The sequence below is a fragment of the Schistocerca piceifrons genome, chromosome 5, assembly GCF_021461385.2.
Source record: "Schistocerca piceifrons isolate TAMUIC-IGC-003096 chromosome 5, iqSchPice1.1, whole genome shotgun sequence".
Lineage (NCBI taxonomy): Eukaryota > Metazoa > Arthropoda > Insecta > Orthoptera > Acrididae > Schistocerca > Schistocerca piceifrons.
In genome coordinates, this window is record NC_060142.1 from 246,608,873 (window position 1) to 246,636,131 (window position 27,259).

The 27,259-nt window shown below is 44.8% G+C and overlaps 1 protein-coding gene across 1 annotated transcript in view; it reads left to right on the forward strand.

The window, feature by feature from the left end:
- LOC124798324 (ADAMTS-like protein 4) overlaps positions 1 to 27,259 on the forward strand; it is a 750,423-nt gene that overhangs the window by 458,149 nt on the left and 265,015 nt on the right. The gene's annotated exons all lie outside the window — the stretch shown is intronic.

The following is a 27,259-nucleotide window of genomic DNA, read 5'->3' on the forward strand; positions in this document are numbered from 1 at the left end:
CCATTCTGTCACGTTTCCACGTTGACCCGCGTTACCGCGGTGATCCCGTACATTGGCTGCCACACAAACACTTCACTGCTTCGACTTAGGTCAGCGGCAGAGGATTCATTTGACTGACAGCTACCAGCTACACGCCTTCTACGTCGCTCCAAAGCCGCCAATGTGCTATTTTAAGGTGATGACCAATCCTATGGACGATGAGTTAGTCTTTCACATGGTAGAACCAGAATTTGTCGAAGAGAGCTATTCAGAATGGGATAGACACTTCGGAATTTTGAAGTTATCAAAATTACATGGACCGATAGGTCACCTATAACTTTCACAGAAACAAGATTGTAGTGATAAGTGTCAAAGGATGTGAAAGCAAGGCAGTAATAGAGAAAGCGGTGAGAAGGAGTATAGTCCATCCACCGTGTTGGTCAATCCGCACACAGAGCAAGCAGTAGAGAACAGGAGAAATCTGGAAAAGAATTTAAAATTCAAAGAGAAAAAATAAATTCTTTGATGGTTCATCAAAGACCTTTTAATTCTGACAGAGATTGTAAACGGCTTGGATTATCAGCTGAGCGCAATGGGTGGTCTTGAAAACAAATGTGAACGCCAAGACAGTAAACCACATGTCCTGTTGCACTATATCAGTTTATGCTGAGGGAGTTAGATAAGCAAATGAGATGCCAAAAGCAGTAATTTTGCTTTTAGGTAGTAAGATAAATGAGGATGGCAGCAGTAAAGAGGATAAGAAATGCGTGTTGGCAAAAGTAAGAATGGTATATTGACAAAGACTGATGAGTTAAATTTTGTAATCATTTATTGTTAGGAGGTGTCTCTGATAGCGGTTGTCTGGTATCTAGCGAAATGAGGACAACAAAAAATGTTTCCAATGGCTCTGAGCACTGTGGGACTTAACTGCTGAGGTCATCAGTCCCCTAGAATTTAGAACTACTTAAACCTAACTAACCTAAGGACATCACACACATCCATGCACGAGGCAGGATTCGAACCTGCAACCGTAGTGGTCGCGCGGTTCCAGACTGTAGCGCCTAGAACCGGTCGGCTGAGGACAACAAATATTACGCATAAGGAGGGGATAGAAGAGTTTGAAATGTTGTGCTATAGTAGAATCTTGAAGGTCAGCAAGGGTATATCGCCACAGTTCTTCCTACATTCAAGAGTTCGACACTGTAAGGCTATATCGACTGAGAAACTGCCATGAGGAGTACCTTCATAAACACATGATAGCCACGAAGAATTTTCGGTTAGTAGGAGACTCAATGGTGAATGTCCAGCTGAGGGAGCAAACGGAATTACTCCGTCAGTGTTTTCATGATACAAAAAATAACATAAACATAGGGCCAGTTGCATTTTCAGACGATTTGTGGGAATATTGTTGTCTGTAGTTAAAATAGTTTAACTTTTCTGTTGCAACGTTACGGAGTGATACGAATTTTTTTGTGTAATCTGTCTCGCCGTTTTTGTCTGGTGCCTGTGTGATCCGAACAAATGTTTATTCATGGGTGATTATTCATTCCGTTTCGAATTAAGAGATCGTCAAATAAAATCCACTTCATTAACTACTAAAAATGTAAATGTCGAGTGGTATTGTTGGCTGAGTCCGCCACCGTAACTGAATGGTCAGCGAGGCTGAATGCTTTTGCGGAGGACCCAGGTTCGATTCCCGGTACTGCCAGGGAGGGATTTTTCCTTGGTAGGGGGACTGGAACAGGTTGCACCTAGCGTCGTGAGGCCGACTGACGACCTGCTTGACCGGGTAATAGGTCACGAAAAATGACAACGAAGCTAGAACGGTTTGCTGACCCGACGACCCCAAACTGCATAGTGGTGATGTTATTGGCAGAGGACGGCACGGCAGGCGGTCGGTAGCGATGGGATCGTCAGGGCCTGTGGACGGAGAATATTGTTGGCTGGGTATCACCGTCTGTTGGAAAGGGCATTCTTCATCCGCGCACGTTGCCCTCTTTCCTTGAGGGTATGCATGAGATGTGTCGTATGCGTATTTTTAGTGTGTAGGTGAGTTTAATAGTCATGTCCATTATAATTATCCGGACTGTTATGCCGTGGTCGGTTGATGAATGAGTGTAATAGTGTCGTGTTATGTTTATGTTACATGATGATGATGATGACGACGACGATGATGATGACAGAAGGGGGGGTGTGAAACCCGGTGCGGGCATGTGACCTACTCCTCTAAATAGCAACAAGGGGGCCGCCGACATTAACGTCCGGTGTACAGATTACCATCAAAAGTGTCACGCGCCCTCACTTCGTGAGGCACTGCAGAGAGATCTGGAATTTAATCCAGTACGTCGGTGTAAAGATGATCAGGAACTTTAGGCCATCACCTCTCTCCCCCTCGACAACCGAATATTGACCGTACGACATCCTCGTCCCCCTCCAATTCGCCATCGCGTGCGTCACTTACTCTCCCAAGGTGCTCAAAAATGGTTCAAATAGCTCTAATCACTATTTAAACCTAAGTAACCTAAGGACATCACACACATCCATGCCCGAGGCAGGATTCTAACCTGAGATCGTAGCAGCAGCGCGGTTCCGGACTGAAGCGCCTAGAACCACTCGGCCACATGGGCTAGCCTCCCAAGGTGACTTTAAACCTGTGCACCGGACGTTTAGTCGCGGTTGGGCTGTGCTCGCCCTGCACACAAGTAGAGGCACGTGTGCCCCGTATGGTATGGGGAGACGCCAGCACCTGCGCATGGTGACCTGTGGACACAAATCAGAGGCATGCGTAACTTTGCACCGGTGCCTGCGCATCCTTGACTTTTCGTGCAATGGCCGCATGCGCCTAGTGCGTACGGAAAGTAGGGAATGTCGCACAGGTTTAAACGCGCCTTTAAGGTGTGTTTACTCCTGTGCTCCTTCGCCTAATCGCCATGCGCCTAGTGCGTACGGAAAGTCGTACAGGTTTATATGCACCTTTAAGGTATGTTTACTCCTGTACGCCTTCGCCTAGTCGCCATTCGGAGCTTGCTGCAAACGCGAGTAGAGACACGCATGTAGCTGCATGTATCTTCCTCAAGAAGTGCGTGCGAGTGGAGTATTCTTTTCAGTCTCTAGATCATAAACTGCATGAGCCTAGTTTCGGTTCATAACTCTTTGAGTGGTGCCTACTTCGTGTGACAGGTTGAGATTTTGGGTCGGACAGGAAGCTTATTCGGATGGCCGAGACGATTTAGCGGAAGATCCGCATTCGATCCCCGTCCTTCATAAACTTTCACCATCGAATTATTTCAAAGCACGTTTGCGGCTGACGTCGGTCTTTCCTTTGCAAGTTTTGTTACTTATGACAAAAACTGTCCGGCTGCTCATTTGTCCCACTAAAAAAATTACTGGTAAGGTAACAATAAAAATTTTTAATTTAACCTGTAGTATTTTCATCCAAGAACCTGCTTCCTCTGTATTTGTGTGTATTAAATTAAGAACTGGTAATATGTGTAGAAGACAATATACTTGTATGATCTGTATGAACTATACGGACATTCCGATGTAATACGGAGTCGGCCACAAAATCATACGAGAAGCGGACCTGCCAGTATATAAGGAGGCAGGGATTGTTGCGTTGACATTGGGGAAGCAGTAACACCAGGGTCTGACGCCCAGGACACCTCAGTGATTTCGAACGTCGGCTAGCGATTGCATATAAGAAACAGATCTATCAGGGACATTTTAACCTTCTAAAGCTGCCCAAGGCGACTGTCATTAATGTGAATCTGAGGCGGAAACGCGAAGGCCCAACCGTAGCTAAATCAAGTCGTGGCGGACCTAATGTACAGACTTACAGACCCATTCGAGCATTGCGGAGGGTGGTTGTAAAAAAATTGCATGGACTCACTGGAAGCAATCACTTGTGACTTCCAAGGTGCTACCAGGAGTTCAGTTAGCTCAATGACTCAGCATAGAGAGTTAAAAAGAATAGAGCACAGTGGTCAAGCAGCTCTCATAGGCTACAAATTTCTGTAGTCAGTGCCAAACGACACTTGATGTGGTATAAAAAGCGGCCCACTGGGCAGTGGATGACTGAAACAGAGTGACGCAAAGTGATGATTCTGTATCATGTGAACATTTCAGATAAATGCAGGTTCTCAGTGGTTTTCAGCACAAATTTTGTTCAAACGGCGTCATTTTTGACAACATGTTTTAAAAGCTTCGTTCTGTAGTTTCATTCACGATTTTCAGATCTATGCTGTGCCATATTCGCTATTTGATCCATTTCATAATTAAAATATTTTTTGTAAGCGGGTAGCGATAACTTAAAATATGTTTGTAGCTCTGTTAACAGCCAGTGTGCAACCAAATACACTAATAGCTATTATGTAAAATATCTCAGTCCGTATAATTGGTCTTTGGAGTACGCGGAAAATGTTGAACTTGCCACTTCCTGAAAGTCCTTTTCCGTTTGTTAACGTCAGGAGATTTGCCGTCCTACACTACGTCAGCTAGAGGGCTTGCATTACTAGCGACCTTGTAGTCCATTGATTCCGAGCTGGCGATGCGAGAGACTGACGTCAGACAAGCGCACTGCCTTACTCCCATTGCTGAGATTCAATCCGGCAGTCGCATTTGTGCTTCTCGGAGTCGATTCCGTCATCTGCGAAATTAAAGGCGAGTACGTAACGACTTTTTTTTCTGTATCGTTTATCTGTTCAGTACTTGAGCAACGTATTTGTTCGGACTGACCTCATGTTTTATGTTGTCTGACAATACTGTAAGCTGCTGTGGTTGATATTCACGTTATCACTAACTGTCACCCACTTTCGATCTCTCTGACACGACCGGATGATTGGGTACAGTGGTCAATACACGACACCTTGGGTACATAAAATTATGTGCGTTTGCCGAACACAAAAGGAACTGCCGCCTGGGACAAACTGTCGAATAGACGCTAGCGTAACATGCTTTCCGAGATGGAAACCGCGAAATAAAGTTATGAGAGATTTGCATCTTGATAAAAAAAATAATGCATTATCATGCCCACATGTGAAGAGAGGCCATAGAGAATTACATACACTGTAATAGTTTTAACAGAAAAGAAGAGGAAATTAAAAGATCTGAGAGATTTTCATCTTGGTTAAAAAAAAAACGCATTATCATGCCCACATGTAAAGAGAGGCCATTGAGAATTACAGACACTGTAATAGTTTTAACAGAAAAGAAGAGGAAATTAAGTTAAATAAAATATGGGTTCCGCCTTCGCACCGAAAGAAAGACAAATGCCTGCTTTTAATCGAGAACAATGACACCATCCATAGATAATCACATATTCGGTACCACTTGAGGAATGGTGTTGTCCTCTGTACTAGTCTGTACATTCGGGAGCCCCTCGAGCCCTGAATGAAGTTACCGTTTAACTTCCGAGGATGTCTCTCATAGTCGAAGAACGGAATATCAAGAAAGTTCTATACGTCGACTACGGCGTCTCGGTGAGGAAGCTTTATCTGAAGCAAACGCCGGCCGTGGAGTCCACAATGTATGACTCTGGTGTAGAATCTTTGGAGGAAGTAAAGTTTCAGTTCCATTGTTTTCCGAAGTTCCTGGAAATTTCTTCATACAGGGACGGAATGGCTTTTTTACGCTCTCATTACTGTGGAATAAAAAGTATTTCTCCATCTTCAATCTCCTTGTTGCTGATAGAGTGCTAGACCCTGATCTTCGTTATGTCATACTGCAAGAGGTGGAGAGGTGGCCCTACTCCGTTTTTTTCTGATAGCATATCTTCATTCGCTTAATAACATGTGGTGCGTGAGTACTATAGACGATTAGAAATCACTTTTCGATCCACAGGGCTATTGGCTAAAGCAGGCGATGAACTTTTCATAAAACAATCAACAACAAGCTGTACATTAATACACAAATCGGAAACCGGAAGTTTCGCTGGAAAAATCTAAAGTACTGCTACTGATGGCAAAACGACCTGCAAGATTTAAAACTGATTTAAATAACAGATAATTTCAACACGTCTCTAACTTCATATACAGGATTAATATTAATAAAGCTGACAAATTGTAGGGACGGTTTCCTGTCTGGAAATGGAGGGAAAAAGGTCCTACGAACATGTGTTTGGAAATTCATCGTTGCCACGGTAGACGAGTGACATTTCGTGTGACCACATGCCGTGTGGTCCGTATGTGTTGCACGCTGTGTGATTGACGCAGCACACTGCAAGCAGCAGAATGGTCCGATATTCATGTCGGGAACAAGCCTAAATGTTGCTTATGTACGGCCAAGTAGATGGAAACGGACGAGAGACATCACGGCTCTACCAAAACAAGTAACCTCACAGACACCAACCACATCACACGACATTTCAATCCCTTTTCGGGTCTTTGTGTGGTCGTGGATCCTTTTGGACAGACAAATGAGCAGGGAAATGACGGACTGTGCGTACACCAGCTTTGGAGGACCGCGTTCTACGCGATCTTGAGACGAACGCTACATAGTACAAGCTCCAGATATGCTGTGCCCACAGTCCACCGCCTCCCTGCACGTTCTCTGTCTGAAAACACCCATGATCACACAAACGCCCGACATGAACAAAGGACCATTCTGCTGTTTACAGTATTGTGCATCAATTACACGGCCTACAGCACACATGTAACACACAGCACGTGGTCAAAGGAACCGTCATTCGTCAGCGCCATCTACCGTAGCAAAGATGCACTTCCGCGCTCATGTTCATAGGCCCTATTTTTCCTCAATTTCCAGTCAGGAATGTGTCCCTGCAGTTTGTAGATGTTACTACTGTTCACCCAGTATTTGGGATATGATAAAAGTTCACAAAGTTGCAGAGACGTCATGGAAAAAGCAAGCAGGTTTCACGATAGGCTAACAAAGCGAAACGACAAGGAAAAACATTTAAGGTACTGAGGAAAACAACACATTCACCTAGTGGTAAGAAAGTAATGTCAGTGCTTGGATATCATATCCCGAATGACGACATAAAAAGGAAAACGAACGTGATAAAACATATTTCAGAAAATATTCGCTCATAAAAAGGACACAAGCAGTGTCCTTTCTCATCCTCGTCCATTTAGAATTTTTTTACGTCTCTGGAAACCTTGTTGGTGAAGCTACGACAAATTTTATAACCCTCCCTTTCTGTGGGCTCCAGAAGTGGCCACTAATCGCGATACGAGAGTGTCTCGGAATAATGACATAATGCGTTAACAAGGCCAAATTTTGAAGACCGCTCAATATATCGTCTTCTAACTACTTAAGTTTCATTGTAAATTTTACATTTTTTGGCGTACGTGGTGCAATAAAACTACATATTTTCTCTGTATGGTACAGATTCAAAAGTAAACGTTCAGTTTGCAACATATTTAAATAAATTTTAAGTTAACTCATTCCATGTTATGACTATATATGTCGTACGCATGACCAAAGGAACATACTTCAACTTGATAATGGAGCTTTTTCAGTTTTCCTTTCCTGCCTCGAGGATAATATTAGCACGCTGGATCTGTATCCTGCAAAATTATAATAAATGAAAACCTTTCAAATTATCATTTTATGTCTTTGTTCGAATGATCCTGTAAATGGAACCTCCGTATCCAATTGCAAGTGTTACTGTTGGAATTACGATGACAACTTGTGAGAAACTTCCACTTCTTGAGTGGGGTTATTAAGACAATAGACCCCTTAATATTCTGAAGTAGCAGGGTTGGAATCCTGTTCCAGTTATTCAGGCTTACGTTTTTCGTATATTTCCCGAATTTATTTAGTTATTCATGTTAGAAGCCTTCATTGAAGGTACTGACACAAAAAACCACGTTTACAGAACGTAAAAGAAAAGTATGGAGAGTATAATAGCAAATTTGTTATATCTGAAGAAAACAATAATACAAAGGTATAACGAAATGTATATCAGTATTATTTACGACTATTAGTTGGTTACGCCAATCGCATTTGACACTGCTAGCAACAGGTCTTAAACTGCGCCACTTGCCGACTGTTAGCGACAGCTCACGAAATGCATCGTTACGGTAGTCAACCTGATCAAATCTTTCTGAAACTGTAGTTGCAAAGTTGATAGTTTTATTACAGAGTGATTCACGAGGAAAGGTACATGCTTTGAGGGGTGATAGTATTAATGATTCTCAATGAAAAACTTCAAATGAACATACACCCTTTTCTTAATTGTAAACGAAATGTAGCTGTTTGAAAACCGCGGGGGTCAGTCGCACGCCCTTCTTCACCAGCAGTCGCATGCGAATACAACCAAAGTGACATTAGACCACCTGATATTGCCTTTACTGACCATTTCAATGCGCACACCACTTGCGCGTGGTGGGATACGGGTCCTGTAAGTGTACAAGTTGTTCAGTTCATGTCTCAGTACTGCAGTGGTTGCTCAGAATACTTGGAGGACATAGTTTTGGCAACACGACGTCGTATGTATTTTCAACACGATGCCGCTCCTGAACACTCCGTACGACCAGTGACACAGCACCTCACTGAAAAGTATCCTCTGTCACCGTGGAGTCATTTCTTTACCACCATGGTCACCCAATCTTACTCCATTAGATTACTGTTTGTGGGACTGGCTTAAGAGTGATGTCTAAATTCACGAAGTTGACCCAAAGGAGGAACTTACAGCACGTATTTTACATACGTGTCCATACATGTACTCAAGGACCGTACGAATGAGCTCAGAAAACAACGCAGCAGCTCTCTACAAGAGCTGCCAGATGTGTTTAAGTTGACGGTGGAGTTGTTGAACATCTTTCGTGAGGAAATGTACACAATTAAACCTAACATTAGATCACAGTGTTTCATTTACTGTCACGAGCATTACTCCTGTTCCCCGTTGTTTTCTTCATTTTGTCGCAACCTGTTAAGAACAGGACATATTTTTTTGTTCAGAATCATTAATACTACCACCAAAATGTACACATTTAAACCTAACATCAGATCACAATGTTTCATTTACTGTCACCAGCATTACTCCTGTTCCCCAATGTTTTCTTGATTTCGTCGCAAACTGTTAAGAACAGGACATATTTTTTTGTTCAGAATCATTAATACTACCACCTCTCAAAGCATGTAACTTTCCTCCTGATTCAACTTGTGTGTGATGCTGTTGCATTCCCAGAAGAATTTCATAGGGAAAAAAGAGGTGCAGCGTTGTTTGTTCTTCTCTTCATTCCCATACACTGTGGTGACAAGTCATGGGATACCTACTGAGATCGTTTCGGACGTTCTTTTGCCCGGTGTAGTGCAGCAATTCTATGTGGCGTGGACTCAAGTCATCGGAAGTCCTCTGCAGAAATATTAAGCCTTGCTGCTTCTTCAGACGTCCATAACTACGAACGTGTCGGCGGTGCAGGATTTTGTGCACAAACTGGTTGGTTCAAATGCCTCTGAGCACTATGCGACTTAACTTCTGACGTCATCAGTCGCCTAAAACTTAGAACTAATTAAACCTAACTAACCTAAGGACATCATATACATCCATGCCCGAGGCAGGATTCGAACCTGCGACCGTAGCGGTCACTCGGCTCCAGACTGTAGCGCCTAGAACCGCACGGCCACTCCGGCCGGCTGCACAAACTATTGGGATTCACATCGGGTGATCTGGGTGGCCAATTCTTTCGTTAGAATTGTCCACTATGCTCTTCAAACAAATCACGAACAGCCGTACCCAGGTGATATGTCTCATTGTCATCCATAAAAATTCCATCGTTATGTGGCTGTAAAAGGTCTCCCAGTAGCTGACCCTAACGACTCGCAGCCAATGATTGGTTCAACTGGACGAGAGGGCCCACTCCATTACAAGTAAACACAGCCCACACTATTATGGAGCCACCATCAGCTTGACAGTGCTTTGTTGACAATCTTTATCCATGGCTTCGTGGGGTTCCGCACCATACTCAACCTAAGCTCATATCAACTGAAATGTGGATTCATCCGATTAGGCCACGGTTTTCCAGTCGTCTAGCGTCCAACCGATATGGTCACGAGCCATATGTACCATGCGTCTAGTTCCAACTACCATTCCGCTTTCAAAGTCTGTTAATTTCCGTCATGTAACGAGAACCACGTCGGAAACGTTTTCACATGAATCACCTAGATATAAATGACGGCTCCGTCAATGCACTGCCCTTTTATACCTGCTGTACGATATACTGCCGCCATCTGTACATGTGCTTATAGCTATCGTATGATTTTTGTCATCTCAATGATAGACTGTATGCGCGAAATTATTCTTTCAGCTCTAAATCTAGGCAGTTCAGTGCAGTATGTTCTGAGCAACGTCATGTTTGTCTATTCGCGTCCGGGCAGGTTTGCATAAGCCGCCAACCAGTTCAGCAGATCATTATTGATTACTCGCCATAGAAACGTTTGCCGGGGTAGTACCTTTGAATAGCCTGTTGCTGTTATCCTACACCATCATCATCCAGCTGAGTTGCCTTTCGGGGCCTAATGACCTCGACGTCGACAGGACGCCAAACTAAACATGCCTTCATCCGTAACATTACCTAACAGCATCTCGTATGCAAAGTGAACAGACACGAGGAGCTTTTTAATCACTTGCCTCTGAGACTACTAACTCGTTCGAGAAGAGAGTATCGTAAACAGTGGCTTTAAAATCCACCTTTCTTTGTTCCACGGCTGTTGTGTGAGAGCGGGAAGTGACACCACTTCTCCTATGCTGACGGTGAAGCTGTGTGACAGCTGCGTACACAGGCGAGATCGGGACCCAAACATGGAAAGGAAGAGGCGTCTCGAGCTAATTATTCCGAGTTAAAGACCTTAAACCTCTTAGCGCGGTGAATCTTCTGTGGTGGTTTATAAATAACCCGTGAAAGACGGCGTCCTCCCCGCCTTTTTAGCATTCGGCCAAGGCCGGTACGCAATGGAGCGCCGCGACTATGCTGATTAAGAGGCGCGCGCCTGCAATTGTGCCCATTTGCGGCCGTCTCGCGCGGCCGTATCGCCGGTTGCACATCTGCACCGCCGCACAAATCTGTCGCCGCCCGTCAGCCCGAGGTCGGACCAAAGTTCGGCCGACGTCTGCGCTGCGCAAGCGCCGCCGCGCCTCGCGAGGTGGAGGGCGAAATATGACGGCGACGTAACGCGGGCGTTAGCGCTGGCTCGCCGCGGAATTTTAATCCACTTACCTCTAGACTGGGAGCTCTGTTTACACGCGCCGCTGGCGCACACGCCGACGCATTCCGGCGTGCGAGCTCGGAATACCAGGCCGTCTCTCGCTGTGACGCCGTAAACACGGCGCCAGGGGCGGTGGCAAGGGCATCGTTCGTGATGTAATAGCCGCACCGAGCTAACGCGCCGCTGCGCTGGTATTTCGGGATCTCGCTTGTTTGATTTCTTCTGACCTGCTTAACGGAGGTACGGCGCCTACTTGGCCACAACCTAATGTAGATGTGCTTGACTGGATGGAGTATTGGTCATGCAAGAATATCGCCTCACTGTAATACGGGTAGCTCTGTTTGCTAGCGTTTATCCCGTCATATCTGAACCGCTTCTTTTGCTCGTTTGAGAAATTTTGTTCCACGCCTGTGGGGGGATGCTCAGGTGTCAGTTTGAGCCTTCCATTTCGCCAGTCAGTGTTGAGATGTGACGTAGAAATGTTGTGGCGTGTGACGTCATTCGTTAACAAGCTTACGCCCCTTAGACCATAAATACATACAAACCTCTTAGGCTCCTATCTCTGCCGTGTTAAGATTTGACTAAGTCATGTCACTTGAAGTAGGACAAGAAGCCGAATTTTGTCATTGAGCACTACGGGAACTGGAACCGACACCTAAAGCTTTTCTCATTTATTGCTGAAATCAAGCATTGTTTTTAATTTTTTGGATGTTTTAACTGAATGTTACTACCGAGTCAGCCTATACATCCAAAGTAGCAGAAAACGTATTTCCACTATACTTCGCTATAAAGATGGCAGTAAACACGCTAGTTAAAATCTATCTAACAGGTGTAACATGAAATCATATGAGAGTTATGCACTCACCTTTACGCAAATTTGGTGGTTGTATCACTGCTATAATGGATGCTATAAAAATACATTGAAGTCACATGTTGTGTGATGATTACTACGCGTTTCGATCGTCATCAGTTTAATGAGGGTTTGGGTGAACACACCACACAAACGCATGAGGCCATATTCCTTATCCATAAGACAATACACATTTCGTATTGTTTTATGATAAAACACAGGGTGACAATTATTGAACTATATGGAAAAACGTAAATTGGTTACAAACTACGGCGTACACACACTTTATTCAACATGTAAAGTTCACTACAGATATTCGGATTTAGGTTATGACATGGTCGATATGCCTGTCATCAATGGCGATGTTGTGGCGGAGACGAATAGCGAAATTCTGCACGACCCAATGGAGTGTCGGAACATCGATGCTGTCGATGACCTCTTGAATGGCTGTTTTCAGCTCAGTAATGGTTTTGGGGTTATTCGCTGTACACCTTGTCTTTAATATAGCCCCACAAAAAGGATGAGTTCAGATCCGAAGAATATGGAGGCCAGTGGCCTCTGGGTCCCCAAAGTGTTCCTCCAGAACATCCAACACTCGCCTGCTTCGATGAGGTCGAGCTCCGTCATGCATGAAGCACATCTTGTCGAAATCAGGGTCACTTTGAATAATGGGGATGAATCATCTTCCAAAATCTTCACCTACCGTTGGGTAGTCACCGTGCCATCTAGAAATATCGCACCGTTTATTCCGTGACTGGACACTGCGCACCACACAATCACCTATTGAGGGTGAAGATTAGCCGAGTGGTCTAGGCGCTGCAGTCATGGACTGTGCAGCTGGTCCCGGCGGAGGTTCGAGTCCTCCCTCGGGCATGGGTGTGTGCATTTGTCCTCAGGATAATTTAGGTTAAGTAGTGTGTAAGCTTAGGGACTGATGACCTTGGCAGTTAAGTCTCATAAGATTTCACACACATTTGAAGGGTGAAGAGACTTCTCGATCGCGAAATGGGTCTTCCCAGTCCGATAAATGCGCCAATTTTGCTTATTGACGAACCCAGTAAGTGAAAGTGGGCTTCGTCGCTAAACCAAACCATACTAATACCCTTCATGCTCCTCGGCCAACCGTGCAGTTTGAACGTCCTAACGCGAACTGTTCAGAAGTTATGATGATTTTATTTCATATAGTTCAATGATCGTCGGCCTGTACGTAACTCCATACATATGAATGATGTGTTCAAGGTGTGCATTTGCACTGAACGTATCATTGACAATCATCATTGTAATTATGTATGTGGCGATGGCTAATGATCCTTTCAGTGCAGATGCACACCAAGCTTTAACTCTTACAGGAAACAGTTAGTTACCATTTTGCCTGCCCAAATGGAAAACAGAAAACAGTCTAGAATGAAATTTTCACTCTACAGCGGAGTGTGCGCTGATATGAAACTTCCTGGCAGATTAAAACTGTGTGCCGGACCGAGTCTCGAACTCGGGACCTTTGCCTTTCGCGGGCAAGTGCTCTACCGACTCGCAGGAGAGCTTCTGTAAAGTTTGGAAGGTAGGAGACGAGGTACTGGCAGAAGTAAAGCTGTGAGGACGGGGCGTGAGTCGTGCTTGGGTAGCTCAGTCGGTAGAGCACTTGCCCGCGAAAGGCAAAGGTCCCGAGTTCGAGTCTCGGTCCGGCACACAGTTTTAATCTGCCAGGAAGTTTCAGAAAACAGTCTGTTCAATATTGAGGATTTCACTACCGGAGGTGTGGTGATCACTGTGTCGAGATGGTTCAGTGGTCCCCGCTTAGTAAGCAGAAGATTAGGATTCGAATTCCAGTCTGGCACAAATTTTTAACTTGCCCCATTTATATAAATGTGCACATTGGCTGCTAATATCCTCCTTTCTTTCGTATCTTTAGGCCCACAAATGTCACCTTCAGGTGTTATGAGCGGAAGTAAAGAAACGTTCGTACTAACAGTAGAAACTCCCTATCGTACCCTCCCCCCCTCTCCGATTTAGTGGTAAAGGGGCCCATTGGATAGCCTTCAAAAACTGAACACAGATCAAGCAATAAAATAGACAGAAGGCGTACTTAACTGTGAAAAAAGAAGCAAAATAGGAACAGTGAACGGCCCAAGCTCAAGATGTGCTACATGAAGCGAATGTGAATAGTCATGGCGTCGTGGTTCTGTGGTCACGGTATTGGACTGCAAAAGGGGATTGCCGGCTTCAGATCTCCCACGCATCCAATATTTTATTTTCCTCGAAATTATGAACTGCCCAACAGGTCATTGACGTCTCTGTTCGCTGTATTCAAATTTGTGTCTGTGTCGTTTGCAATAGCGAGGTGTAAGGAAGGGACCTCCAGACGTACGTACCTGTTATTTGTTCTACACAAGTACCACATGTTATGACTCTTGCGCTCCGTTTTGGAAGTTCCGGCTCTTGACTTCCTTTGTTATAACATAGTACACAGCACTTTAGTTGTTATTTTCATTTCTGTGAGAAATCTATGCAGCATCTCGCTGCTCTCACTATACATCACGTTTACTTAAGACGGTAATTTATTCTTACCATATGAGTCATATTCTGTAACCAACACCTAGCTTGACGGTTGCCAAGGCTACAGACGGAGAAAAGACGCATCAATGAACGGAAGGAAGGTTCATAATTTTATGAAAAACTGGGCTACGAAGGAGATTTGAACACAGGCTCCCTCTTTGCAGTCCATCACCGTGACCATACAACGACATCATTGCTGTTCTGGTAATTCGCTCGATGTTGCACATCTTGAGCTTTGACCGTTCACTGTTCCTGTTTGCTTGTTTTTTCACAGTTCAGTACACCTTCTTCCTGTTTAATGCTTGCTTCAGTTTCTGACGGGCTATGCATTGGGTAATTTTACCACTAAATCTGAGGGGGTTGCGATGGGGAGTTTCCCTTGTAAGAGTAATTCAACGTAACTACTCTCAGTTTCGACATGTCTTGTCAGGCTGGTTGAGCTTGTGGCATTTTACTGTTAATCTTCAGCTTGTGTTCATATTGTAAGGATGACTATTTTATACGCCATGATGAATCATTCGTTTGTATCTCTTGTTACCGCTACCTATGTATTTTTCTCGCTATAACATCTGTTGTACAGTTGTATACAATTAGCATTTAATGCAATTTTTACTTATACAACTGGCCATTTTTCTTCTTTAATACCCGCATCTTGCAACATTATTGTTTACAACCTGGCTCCCTCTCGATGGCAGCATACTGTCCTAGTCGTGTTGACCCATAATTTGTCGTTGCGTGGCTGTTGCCAGTGATGTTTTTCAATGCATATTTAACTCGATTTGAAAGATGGTTGTTGTACGCAACCGAAACTAGTCACCACATTTTAATGGTATAATGTATACTGCGGTCTAGGCAGTAAATGTTTTTATATTAAAAATGTTAATTCGATAAATTACGCTAAGATCACTATCCCCTTCCTGGCAATGTCAAGTTTCACTTATGTACTGAGACGGAAGAAGTCCTGGAGACCTCCTGATATCGTGTCGGATCTCCTTTTACCTGGCTTGGTGCAGCAACACGACATGGCATGAACTCAACAAGTCGTTGGAAGTCCCCTGAAGAAATATTGAGCCACGCTGCCTCTATAGGCGGCCATAGCTGCGAAAGTGTTGCCGGTGCAGGATTTTGTGCACGAACTGACCTCTCGATTATGTGTCATGAGTGTTCGATGGGACTCGTGATGGGCGATCTGGATGGCCAAATCATTCGCTCGAGTTTTCCAGAATATTGTTCAAACCAATCGCGAACGATTGTGACCCCGTGGCATGACACATTGTAATCCATAAAAATTCAGTCGCAAATGGCTGCAAATGGCATCCAGGTATCCAAACATGATCATTTACAGTCAGTGATCGGTCCAGTGCGACCAGAGGACCCCGTCCATTCCATGGAAAACACAGTCCACACCGCAATGGAACCTCTACTAGTTTGCACAGTGCTTTGTTGACAATCTGTGACCATGGCTTCGTGGGGTCTGCGCCACACTCGAATCCTACCAACAGCGGCGAAATCTGGACTCATCTGACCGGGCCACGACTTTCCAGCTGTATTTGCTCCTACCGATATGGTCACGAGCCCAGGGAAGGCGCTGGAGGTGATGTCGTGCAGTTACCAAAGGCATGCGTGCCGATCATCTGCTGCCATAGATAATTAACGCGAAATTTTGACGCGCTGTCCTAACGGATAGGTTACCGCACATCCCACGTTGATTTGTGCAGCCGGCCGAAGCGGCCGTGCTGTTAAAGGCGCTGCAGTCTGGAACCGCAAGACCGCTACGGTCGCAGGTTCGAATCCTGCCTCGGGCATGGATATGTGTGATGTCCTTAGGTTAGTTAGGTTTAACTAGTTCTAAGTTCTAGGGGACTAATGACCTCAGCAGTTGAGTCCCATAGTGCTCAGAGCCATTTGAACCATTTGCACCTTAAGGTGGTCTCGCGGTTCTAGGCGCGCAGTCCGGAACCGCGCGACTGCTACGGTCGCAGGTTCGAATGGTTCAAATGGCTCTGAGCACTATGGGACTCAACTGCTGAGGTCAGTAGTCCCCTAGAACTTAGAACTAGTTAAACCTAACTAACCTAAGGACATCACAAACATCCATGCCCGAGGCAGGATTCGAACCTGCGACCGGAGCGGTCTTGCGGTTCCAGACTGCAGCGCCTTTAACCGCACGGCCACTTCGGCCGGCTTCGCAGGTTCGAATCCTGCCTCGGGCATGGATGTGTGTGATGTCCTTAGGTTAGTTAGGTTTAAGTAGTTCTAAGTTCTAGGGGACTGATGACCACAGCTGTTAAGTCCCTTAGTGCTCAGAGCCATTTGAACCATTTTTTCCCTTAAGGTTCTTCCATAGCAATTATTGTTTGCTGTTAGGTTTTATAGGATATGCTTCGTTTTTATTTCTTCGCATTTAAGGGGAGTGCGAACATCCTATACCTATAGTGTTAAATTTGCAACATTGATGACCCATTTTCTCAGAAAGCTTGAAAGAGAACTGAAATTTTTGGGAGATAAAGTTTCCCTCATTTTCTGATTACTGAACCCGCGTCATAATGTACTAACAAATAATTACCTTTATTTTGTTATGATTTTTTAAAATTTATCTTCAATTTTTTAAAATCATTTTTGCTTCTGTAAGCAACAATCCGTTTTAGGTAGAAATGTTTAGGTGGTTCAGCAGCAGCGGTGTAAAATAAGAGATACTTATCTGTAATAGTTCCTGAGGTAGAGGGTCGAATATTAAAAAAATGTCGTTTTCAGGAAATCAAGTTTAATCGTTTCGTTTGATATTAACTCTCATATGGAGGCATCCCAGCTCCAAAAACAGCCAGGCCCATAATGAGCATTATGAGGATCCTGTTCTTGACCATCTTGCAAACAGAAATAGCTTCTTTCTTTTCCTGCCTCTTGCTTCTTTAGTCATTTCTTCTGCTACACCCTGGGCTTTTTTTTATTCTAAGTCGAACCATTCGCTGGAAGGCTTGCATTGATTTGGCTGCCGGAGTCATACCAAGTTGCTCTAGGACCCTAGTTCTCTTGTTGCCGTCATAAACATTCACACAGCGTCACAAACACCCAAGCATAGAGTTTTCATTCCTACAAAGACTTTTGGGTTATGCAGGTCCAAATTACATTTTTGAAAGACTCATTCGGGTTTTACGTTCGACCATGGAGACATTTGGAAAGGAGGTCAGGATGAGCTAACTCTCTAGATATTGGTTTAATTGCTTCCATCATTGCAGGTGGTATGCTATTTTTGTGCCTAAATTGTTCATCTGTACCCGCTGCCTGAGCTTTGCGGTGCTTGCACCATGAATCAGATGCAGAACCAGATGGACAAAGATCATGTATTTGTGTATCATCAGTGGATAATTCGTGGGAGAATGTAGCCCATACTGTTCTCATTGCTCTCTCCATCTCTTGTAGGCCATGTGTGTTGTTTCTTATTGCCATTCCATAATATTCCTGGAGTTCATCAATGTTTTTGTCTGTAAGTCTTCCTTTACCATTTAGAGTCTCCACAAAATGCATATGCAATACCGCCATTTCTGTTTATACACTGTATCCACCCTCTTAACACGAACATCAGAATGAATTCTAGGAATAAATAGCTGAAAACCACAGCCTTCTAGACTGAAAAATTCCGTAGATAGAGATTCTTAAGGAAGTCAGTGCAAAAGATTGCATTTTTTTACACTTGCACTATCAACTTTGAAATAATAAAAACTGCACTTCCAACTGCAATTAATCGACTAATGATGCACCAAATTAATCAGGAGAGATCAAATATTATTAATAGATGATAATCGGAAAAATGTTACTTTTTGACAAATTTCACCTTGTGTACTCCTCAACTGGTCAACATATGCTTTTTCCTGTATTAACTTACGGTATTAGGAAGATCATTGCATCAGAATCCTTGCCAAATTACTCTTAGTCTAGTGATCGGTTAGTGGAAATGGCGTTTGTATCTCCTTTTTATTCGAGTAACTGATCTCATCGAAAGTATATACCTTCCATATTCCTCATTGGCCATATCCGTTTGACTATTTTGACTACGTGATTGGCGACTATTGATTACTATTCTCTGATTAGCACCGATCTATCAGTTAACTTACTTAAATTCCGTAAATTGTTTCATCTTGTTATTGATACTAAACACTGAAGACAACTTGAAACTCTGGGAGCAGTCACACATGCCCATTACATTCACCTTAACTGGGTTTCATGTGTGGTAAAAAGCAACAAGAGCAATATTCGTGGGGAAAGACAAGTTCGGAGTTCGATTTACCCATTCTTGTTTGAATAAATCCTGGTTCCCATAAAGAGCCTTAGATGATATGATTCAAGTGGATCGAATCCCTAAAAAAAAAAAAAAAAATAAACGTTCGAGTCGGGGGCGAAAACAAGATTTTCAATCAACGCGCTTACAGCTCGTAATGACGAATAAGAAGCGCTATTCCACTGTACATCTTCATGGAGCCACAAAATTTCGCCTCTTGGTGCTGGTATTTTTACGTACGGCAAGCAACTAGAATTTTCAGAGAAGCCGGTCGATTGGACGCATGAAGCAGTGCTATTCCTGGCGCAGCTAATATGTTTACTGCTGCTCAATGCTTTCAGCACACACTATAGACAGAATTTCAGAGTTTGGTTAGATAAAGAACAGCCGCTCCTGCTACCAGTTTAAATGTGATTGACGGGTCTACTATTGTACCAACTAGTATCGACATGCAAATACGCTTCTCGGGTTTGCCGCCGGATCGTATTGTGTAAATCGTACAATATTACTTCGATGCAACTGCTCGACATCATCAGGTGGTGGTAGCTGCTGCTGTCACTGCTGCAAGGCGCGGCTGATGATAATCGCGCGGCGGCGCCGGAATTTATCATGACGGGAGCAGAATATACGCGTGCGCAGGAAGACGCTCATTGTTGGAGGAAAGCGGCCCTCCTGGTGCCCCCTACTGGGAGCTGCAGAAAGGCCATCCACGCGTGCGCTATGGGCAATAACTGTGCTGCCGGACGCTCCTGCGGTTAAAGTCTGAACTAAATCTCAGCTACGCGTTGCGTCACTTGAGGAAACGGAAGTTCTTGTTTTCCCTGTTTTTGATTTAATGGCAGCCAGTGCTGGATTCCAGGCGACGCTCAGTTGAAAACCTGCCTCCCTGTTGATAAGATTGTACGCCGTGCGAAAATGTATGGCCTCCTTAATAACACCGTCCCAAAAATATGACGCTGGGGATAAAATTTCCGTCTGTTCGTAAAGCATACGATGTCCCGTGTCCAGGCAATGCTCCGCTACCGCTGATTTATCAGATTGCCCCAGGCGTGTATGGCGATGACGTTCGACGCAACGTTCTTGCACGGTTCGGCATGTCTGTCTAATATAAGATTTGTCACATTGGCATGGGATTTTATACATGCCACGTTTCCTGAGGCCAAGGTCGTCTTCGACCGAGCAAAATAAATTCCTCAGTTTTGCTGGTGGCTGAAAAACACACTTGACGTCGTGCTTTTTGCGGATTCTTTCTATTCTCGAAGACATGCCGCCAAAATAGGGCAAGAACGCTGTTGCAGTGGGTCCTCCGTATCTTTATTTAGTTAGCACACTGGACTCGCATTCGGGAGGACGACGGTTCAATCCCGTCTCCGGCCATCCTGATTTAGGTTTTCCGTGATTTCCCTAAATCGTTTCAGGCAAATGCCGGGATGGTTCCTTTGAAAGGGCACGGCCGATTTCCTTCCCAATCCTTCCCTAACCAGAGCTTGCGCTCCGTCTCTAATGACCTCGTTGTCGACGGGACGTTAAACACTAACCACCACCACCATCTTCATTTACATCCCTGCTTTGAGTTAGCTTGGAACGGAATGCATGGCGTATCTGCCTATCGGAATAGCCATTCTGTTGGAATACCGTTCTCAGGTGTTGTAGCTCACCAGGTAGACTGTCTGCATCTCAGACTACATGTGCTGTATGCACCAAACAGCATAGGACACTACCGCGTTGCACAGGATGATGGCAACTTGTGGCCTGCAAATATAGCTCTGTAGAGTTGATTTGCGATAGACGCTATGTCTCAGTGTACCATCAGCTCTTCTTCTGACTAAGACGTCCAGGAATGGTAAGATGCCATCCTTTTCCACTTCCATAGTGAACTGTATATTGGGATGGAGCGAGTTCAGATGTCGGAGAAACACAGGTAACGTCTCTACTCCGTGGGGCCACACCACAAAAGTATCGTCTACATACCGCCAAAAATAAGAAGGTGTCTGCACAAGTTTCTCTCCCTGAATTATATCTACTCTACCTTCAGAATTTCAAAGAGTGTATTAGAGACAACATAACGAAAGGAAAGCATCGGAAAACACCGCCATTCTGGTCGCAGACGGGCCAATAGTCCTTAGGCCAATAGGCTGTGTCACAAAAAAAAGAGAGAGAGAGAGAAAAACTGAGTGTATCAGGAATCGAACACGGATACCCCACGTGGCAGTCAGCCACGCTGACATTTTTCTATTCTTTTTTTTTACCATTCAGCTATGGCGGCGAACAACATTATCAACGGTTTATCTAAATACGAAGGTTGGAACTTAAATAGTGGCAACTATTTATTCACAACCAATACAAAAAAGCTACATGTTTGCAACTGTTACTGTCCTTCAAAGTAGTCACAAGCGTTGTATAGCACCCGTTGCGTAGTATACCGTTAGCAGAGCCTGTTCTGTTGATGGTGTGAATGGAGCGGTCTGCCGCCTGTCTAATCTCTGGAACATTTCTGAAGCGAACGCAACGAAGTGGTTCCTTCATCTTCGGAATCAAAACAAAGGCCGGCCGAAGTGGCCGTGCGGTTAAAGGCGCTGCAGTCTGGAACCGCAAGACCGCTACGGTCGCAGGTTCGAATCCTGCCTCGGGCATGGATGTTTGTGATGTCCTTAGGTTAGTTAGGTTTAACTAGTTCTAAGTTCTAGGGGACTAATGACCTCAGCAGTTGAGCCCCATAGTGCTCAGAGCCCCATCAAATCAAAGTCACAAGGACTTAGCTCCGGATAGTATGGTGGATGGTACAGTACTTCCCACTCCCATCGACCGAACAGAGCAGCCACAGATTGCGTTATATGCGCCAGCGCATTGTCGTGAAAAATGATGGGTGGGTTGCGCAGAAAGTGTCGCTGCTTCTTTCGCAAAGCTGGTCGCAGGTGACGCGCCAAAAACGAACACAAACGATCAATCTTGATCCAACTCCGCTGTTACTGTTTCGAAAACATAGTGACTCCGTTACGTTAGACCACCCGCTCACAAGTAACTGTATTTCCCTTGACTGTCAGCACGCAGTTGACGTGGGACGGCCGAGTCCATTTGCTCGGAGGTAAAGTAGGTATGTCAACAACGGGTGTTATCAGCGACAATAGTAGATTCCATTGCGTAGTGTCTCCACAGCAGTGTTGCCACTATTTAAATATTGTCTCGAGTGTTGTTACATTTCTCCGGAAACCTAACTGAACTCCTAAGAGGTCGGTTTTTACCAGTTTTGCGTTCTCCTAAACATAGCTCGCATAAGTATTTTGCAAGCGGGACTTAAGAAATCGGTATTTCGGTAGTATTCAAACCTCTCAGCCCTAGAACCATATGTATCACAAAACGACTGGAATGTTTGCCTTTATTGGATAATTTAAGAATGTACCACTAATATTAAAAAGTGTTAAACAATAATGCCTTCATTTCAGTTATTAAATGTGAGTCATGACAGTAATTCCAGAATGAGATTTTCACTCTGCTGCGGAGTGTGCGCTGATATGAAACTTCCTGGCAGATTAAAACTGTGTGCCGGACCGAGACTCGAAATCGGGACCTTTGCCTTTCGCGCGCAAGTGCTCTACCAACTGAGCTACCCAAGCACGACTCACGCCCCATCCTCACAGCTTTACTTCCGCCAGTATCTCGTCTCCTACCCTCCAAACTTTACAGAAGCTCGTCTGCGAACCTTGCAGGACTAGCACTCCTGAAAGAAAGGATATTGCGCAGACATGGCTTAGCCACAGCCTGGGGGATGTGTCCAGAATGAGATTTTCACTCTGCAGCGGAGTGAGCGCTGATATGAAACTCCCTGGCAGATTAAAACTGTGCAGGAGAGCTCCTGTAAAGTTTGGAAGGTAGGAGACGTGGTACTGGCGGAAGTAAAGTTGTGAGGACGGGGCGTGAGTCGCGCTTGGGTAGCTCAGTTGGTAGAGCACTTGCCCGCGAAAGGCAAAGGTCTCAAGTTCGAGTCTCGGTCTGGCACACAGTTTTAATCTGCCAGGAAGTTTCATAACAGTAATTGTCCGCCACGACAGCTGAGTGGTCAGCGTGACGAATTGCCGTCCTGCGTGCCCAGGTTCGATTCCGGGTTGGGTCGGGGAGTTTCTCCACTCAGGGACTCTGTTGTGTTGTCTTCATCGCCATTTCATTCCCATCCGGCGCGCAGGTCGCCCAATGTGGCGTCGAATGTAATAAGACCTGCACCAAGGCGGCCGGACCTGCCGCGCAAGGAGCCTCCCGGCCAATGACGCCAAACGCTCATTTCCATTTCCATAACGGTAATTCATCATACTCATCAGAAATAGCAGCGGAGGCGGCTTAACATTCAATGGTATGGTTCCACACATGTCAACAATATTCTAATATGGATCCCACGACTGTTCGCCAACCATCCGTTTTTAAACTGATGCTTAGCACCAGTATCCTACCACTGAACCGATGTCTAACACCTGCTTCACCTACAACCGTGCCCGTGTGTTCGCCTTATTTCATACCACTACAACTTTCTTACTAATTGCTACTGGCCGTAGAAGTAGCGCACTGTGCGTTACCGCGTGGCTTGTTGTGACGTCAGCGTTCGGATCTGACGGCTCCGACGCGCCGGCGTGACGCTCACCCGCCGCTCGCGTGCCGGCGTTCCATTAATAACCTGCTGCGAACGACGCCCGCGCCTCATTAATCTCAATCTCCAGCCGATACGCAGATAACGCTAAATATTCATTAGACCATTGATATCCGCTTGTTTGGGACTGACGGCCAACTCTGGCGGGTCACGACGTGAATTAGTCTGGAAAAGCAATGCGTTCGCTGAAAGCATCCTATTAACTGTCGATATCGTCTGTGGTGATTTCCTTACCCTGCGAGGTGCCGCAGCGGTTAGCACACTTGGCTCGCATTCGCGAGCACGACGGTTCAATTCCGCGTCCGACCATCCAGTTGTAGGTTCTCCCTGATTACCACAAATCGCTCCAGGCAAATGACGGGATGGTTCCTTTGGAAGGCCACAGCTGATTTCCTTCCCCGTTCTTGAATCACTCCGAGCTTGTGCTCTCTTTCTAATCACCTCAATGTCGATGGTACGTTAAAGCCTGATCTTCCTTCTTTTTTTACCGCGTGTGTGGCTCATAAGATGTCGAAAGCACTCAACTCCACCGGAACCATGAGACGGACATTCCGCCTATTTCGGAATATATTCTGTGTGCCTATGAAGTTTTTGCTTCAGATGGTCTTCCGGACGTATTCAAGAATACTGATCATTCCTCCTGGGACAGCCTGTATATACTGTAGATATATGATATACGTACTGAAAATCAAGTTTTTTGTTGCCCCTGTAGGCAGCCTACAAATGTAACTGGGTGCCGCGAAACGGGTGAACCATTCACTAACACATACTATTAAAAGTGATGAGAATGTGGGCCGTAACGCATTGTTCTCCTGGCAGGAGCTAGTTTACCATTACCTTCCTCTAACATACGCATCAAAAATAATACATCGGTGATGATGAATGAGGAACAATATTGCGATGTAACGGTAAGTTCGTGTTCTTATGATTTAGGAAATAATTGGGAATGGGCCTTCTCCTCTCAAATAGCATCTATCATTAGTATCACTCGGTCTCAAAGCACAAAACCCTGAGAACAAGCTCACACGTTAAACGAAACGTCGGACATCAGAACTTTACACTACCCGTCCGAACGTAACTGATAAAAGTTTCTCTGATTCACTTAATGTATAGTCATCTTTTCCTGAAATATCATCAGACCAATCATGTCATTGTCCAATTGATGACAAATCTCTAAAATCTTCATCATGATGATATGGAATCATTTATTTTTCAAACTCTCTGTATTCTTCAATAGCTTTCAAAACATTATCACCTAATCCTTCGATACCTTATATAACTTGTTCAAAGGCATCGATAACTGGATGATTTTAATTGTTATATTTTTCATATTCTCTTCTTGGTTTCTTTTTCCATTTTTTAAACTCTTCTTTTAATTGTTCCTTTATTCTTCTGTTTCGTCTGGCTCTTTTAACAACCTCCAGATCATATTTTGCAAACATTTAATAAAGAAGAAAAAACATTCATCCAGAATGAGGTTTTCGCTCTGCAGTGCAGTGTGCGCTGATATGAAACTTCCTGGCAGATTAAAACTGTGTGCCGGACCGAGACTCGAACTCGGGACCTTTGCCTTCCGCGGGCAAGTGCTCTACCATCTTTTTTTTTTAATTTCATTTTGTTCGTTTTCGTTCGTTGCATCTGATCGGGACCGACGTCGCAAGACACCCTTTTAAGTTCGTTGTTGATCTATTAACTCAGTTTTTTTTAATTACAGAGGACAGCTCTCTCTCTGACCGAACACGCTGAGCTACCGTGCCGGCCCCATCTGAGCTACCCAAGCACGACTCACGTCCCCTCATCACAGCTTTACTTCTGGCAGTACCTCGTCTCTCCTACCTTCCAAACCTTACAGAGAGCACTTGGCCGCGAAAGGCAAAGGTCCCGAGTTCGAGCCTCGGTCCGGCACACAGTTTTAATCTGCCGGGAAGTTTCAAAAACAATGTTTATAAAAATTTGTAAGATAATGCATTCTCCTCCTCCATCTACCTCCCCCCTCCCCCGCCACAGGATCCACGAGGATCCACTACTACACAAGAATGCGTCATCCACCCCTTTTTATGGACGCAGCTGTGTGGACGTTAGAATAATAGTAACAATTCTCGTTTCTTCCAGACGTTATGATCACATACTGAAATGTCATAAAAACAAAATTTCATAATACGTATTTGCAAAAGGACGGGTACGCTAATGATTCTTCTGCATATCCTAAATACCTCAAGAACATAGAAAAATTTTAAAAAGTTGAAAGAAACTTTCAATTGAAATACAACACCAAAGTTAGTCATAAACACGATAATGTGTATACACTGAAGTATATAATATACAGACGGAAAAAAAATCGCAGTACCAAAAAAAATAGTTAACGTAGAGTAATGGAATTTTCGAATACATTAGTCTAGGAAACATAGTTAAGTGATTGAAATTGTGAAATTACAGTTTCATGTAAGCGCAGTCAAAGACACTGCAAATGTGAAATGTTGGTACATTAATAACCGGTGTAACCGCCTCAATGTTGAATGCAAGCATGCGAACGTGCATGCATAATGCTGAAAATGTGCCGGATGCCAGTTTGTGGGTTGGAATTCCGTGTCTGTTGCATCGGTCAACACAGGGACGGTTACTGTTACTTGTGGCTGACGCTGGAGCTGTCGTATGGGAGACAGATCTGGTGACCGAGCAGGCCGAGGTAACTTGTCGACTCTTCGTAAAACATGTATGGTTGAAATGAAATAATAGTGTGGCATTGATGGCAGGGAGGCCCCCATCTGGGGAAGTTCGGCCGCCGGGTTGCAAGTCTTATTTCAGGTGACTTGCGTGTCGGTGATGATGTTGATGGCATGATGGTGAGGACAACACAGCACCCAATCCACGAGTGGAAAAACTCTCCAATCTGGCTGGGAATCGAACCCGGGCCCGTTGTATGGTAGGCAAGCACGTTACCACTCAGCTGGGCAGGCGGACCATGTTTTGTTACAACAGTGGTATGCGATCGAGCGTTACTCTGCTGGAAAACACCCCCTGGAATGCTGTTCATGAATGGCAGCAACAACAGGTTCAATAACCAGACTGACGTTGAAACTTGTAGTCAGGTGCTCCTCCTGTCATACGTAATGGCACCCCAGACAGTAACTTCAGGTGTAGGCCCAGTGTGTGTAGCACACAAACAGGTTGTTTGCAGGCGCTCAGCTGGCCTCCTTCTAACGAACGTACAGCCATCACTGGCACCTAGGCAGAAACAGATTTCATCAGAAACACAACAGACCTCCACCCTGCCCTCTAATGAGCTCTCGCTTGACACCACGGAAGTCGCAAGTGGCGGTGGTTCGGGGTCAGTGGAAAGCACGCTATAGGTCTTCTGGCTCGGAGCTGCCCTTGAAGTAACCGTTTTGTAACAGTTCTTTGTGTCACTGTGGCGCCAACTGCTGCTGCACATACAGATGATGCACCAGAGCCATAAGCCAAAGTCGATGGTCTTCCGTGTCGGCAATGCCACATGGAATATGGTCGTCCCACGTCAGTACATTCTTGGGACCACCGCTACCAGCAAACATGTACAGCGACTATATTCCTGCCAAGTCTTTCTGCGGTATCTCAGAAGAAAAATCCAGTTTCTCGCAGCCCCATTACACGACATCATTCAAATTGAGTGAGGCGTTGACAATGACGCCTTTGTCTCCTTAAAGGCATTCTCGACTAACATCAGCTCACCAACTCCAGTCTCAAAGGTAGCTAACGCTGACGGCCGTTGTAGTGTATACTTAAAGGAAACCTGATTTTCATCCCCATAGTGCCACTACTA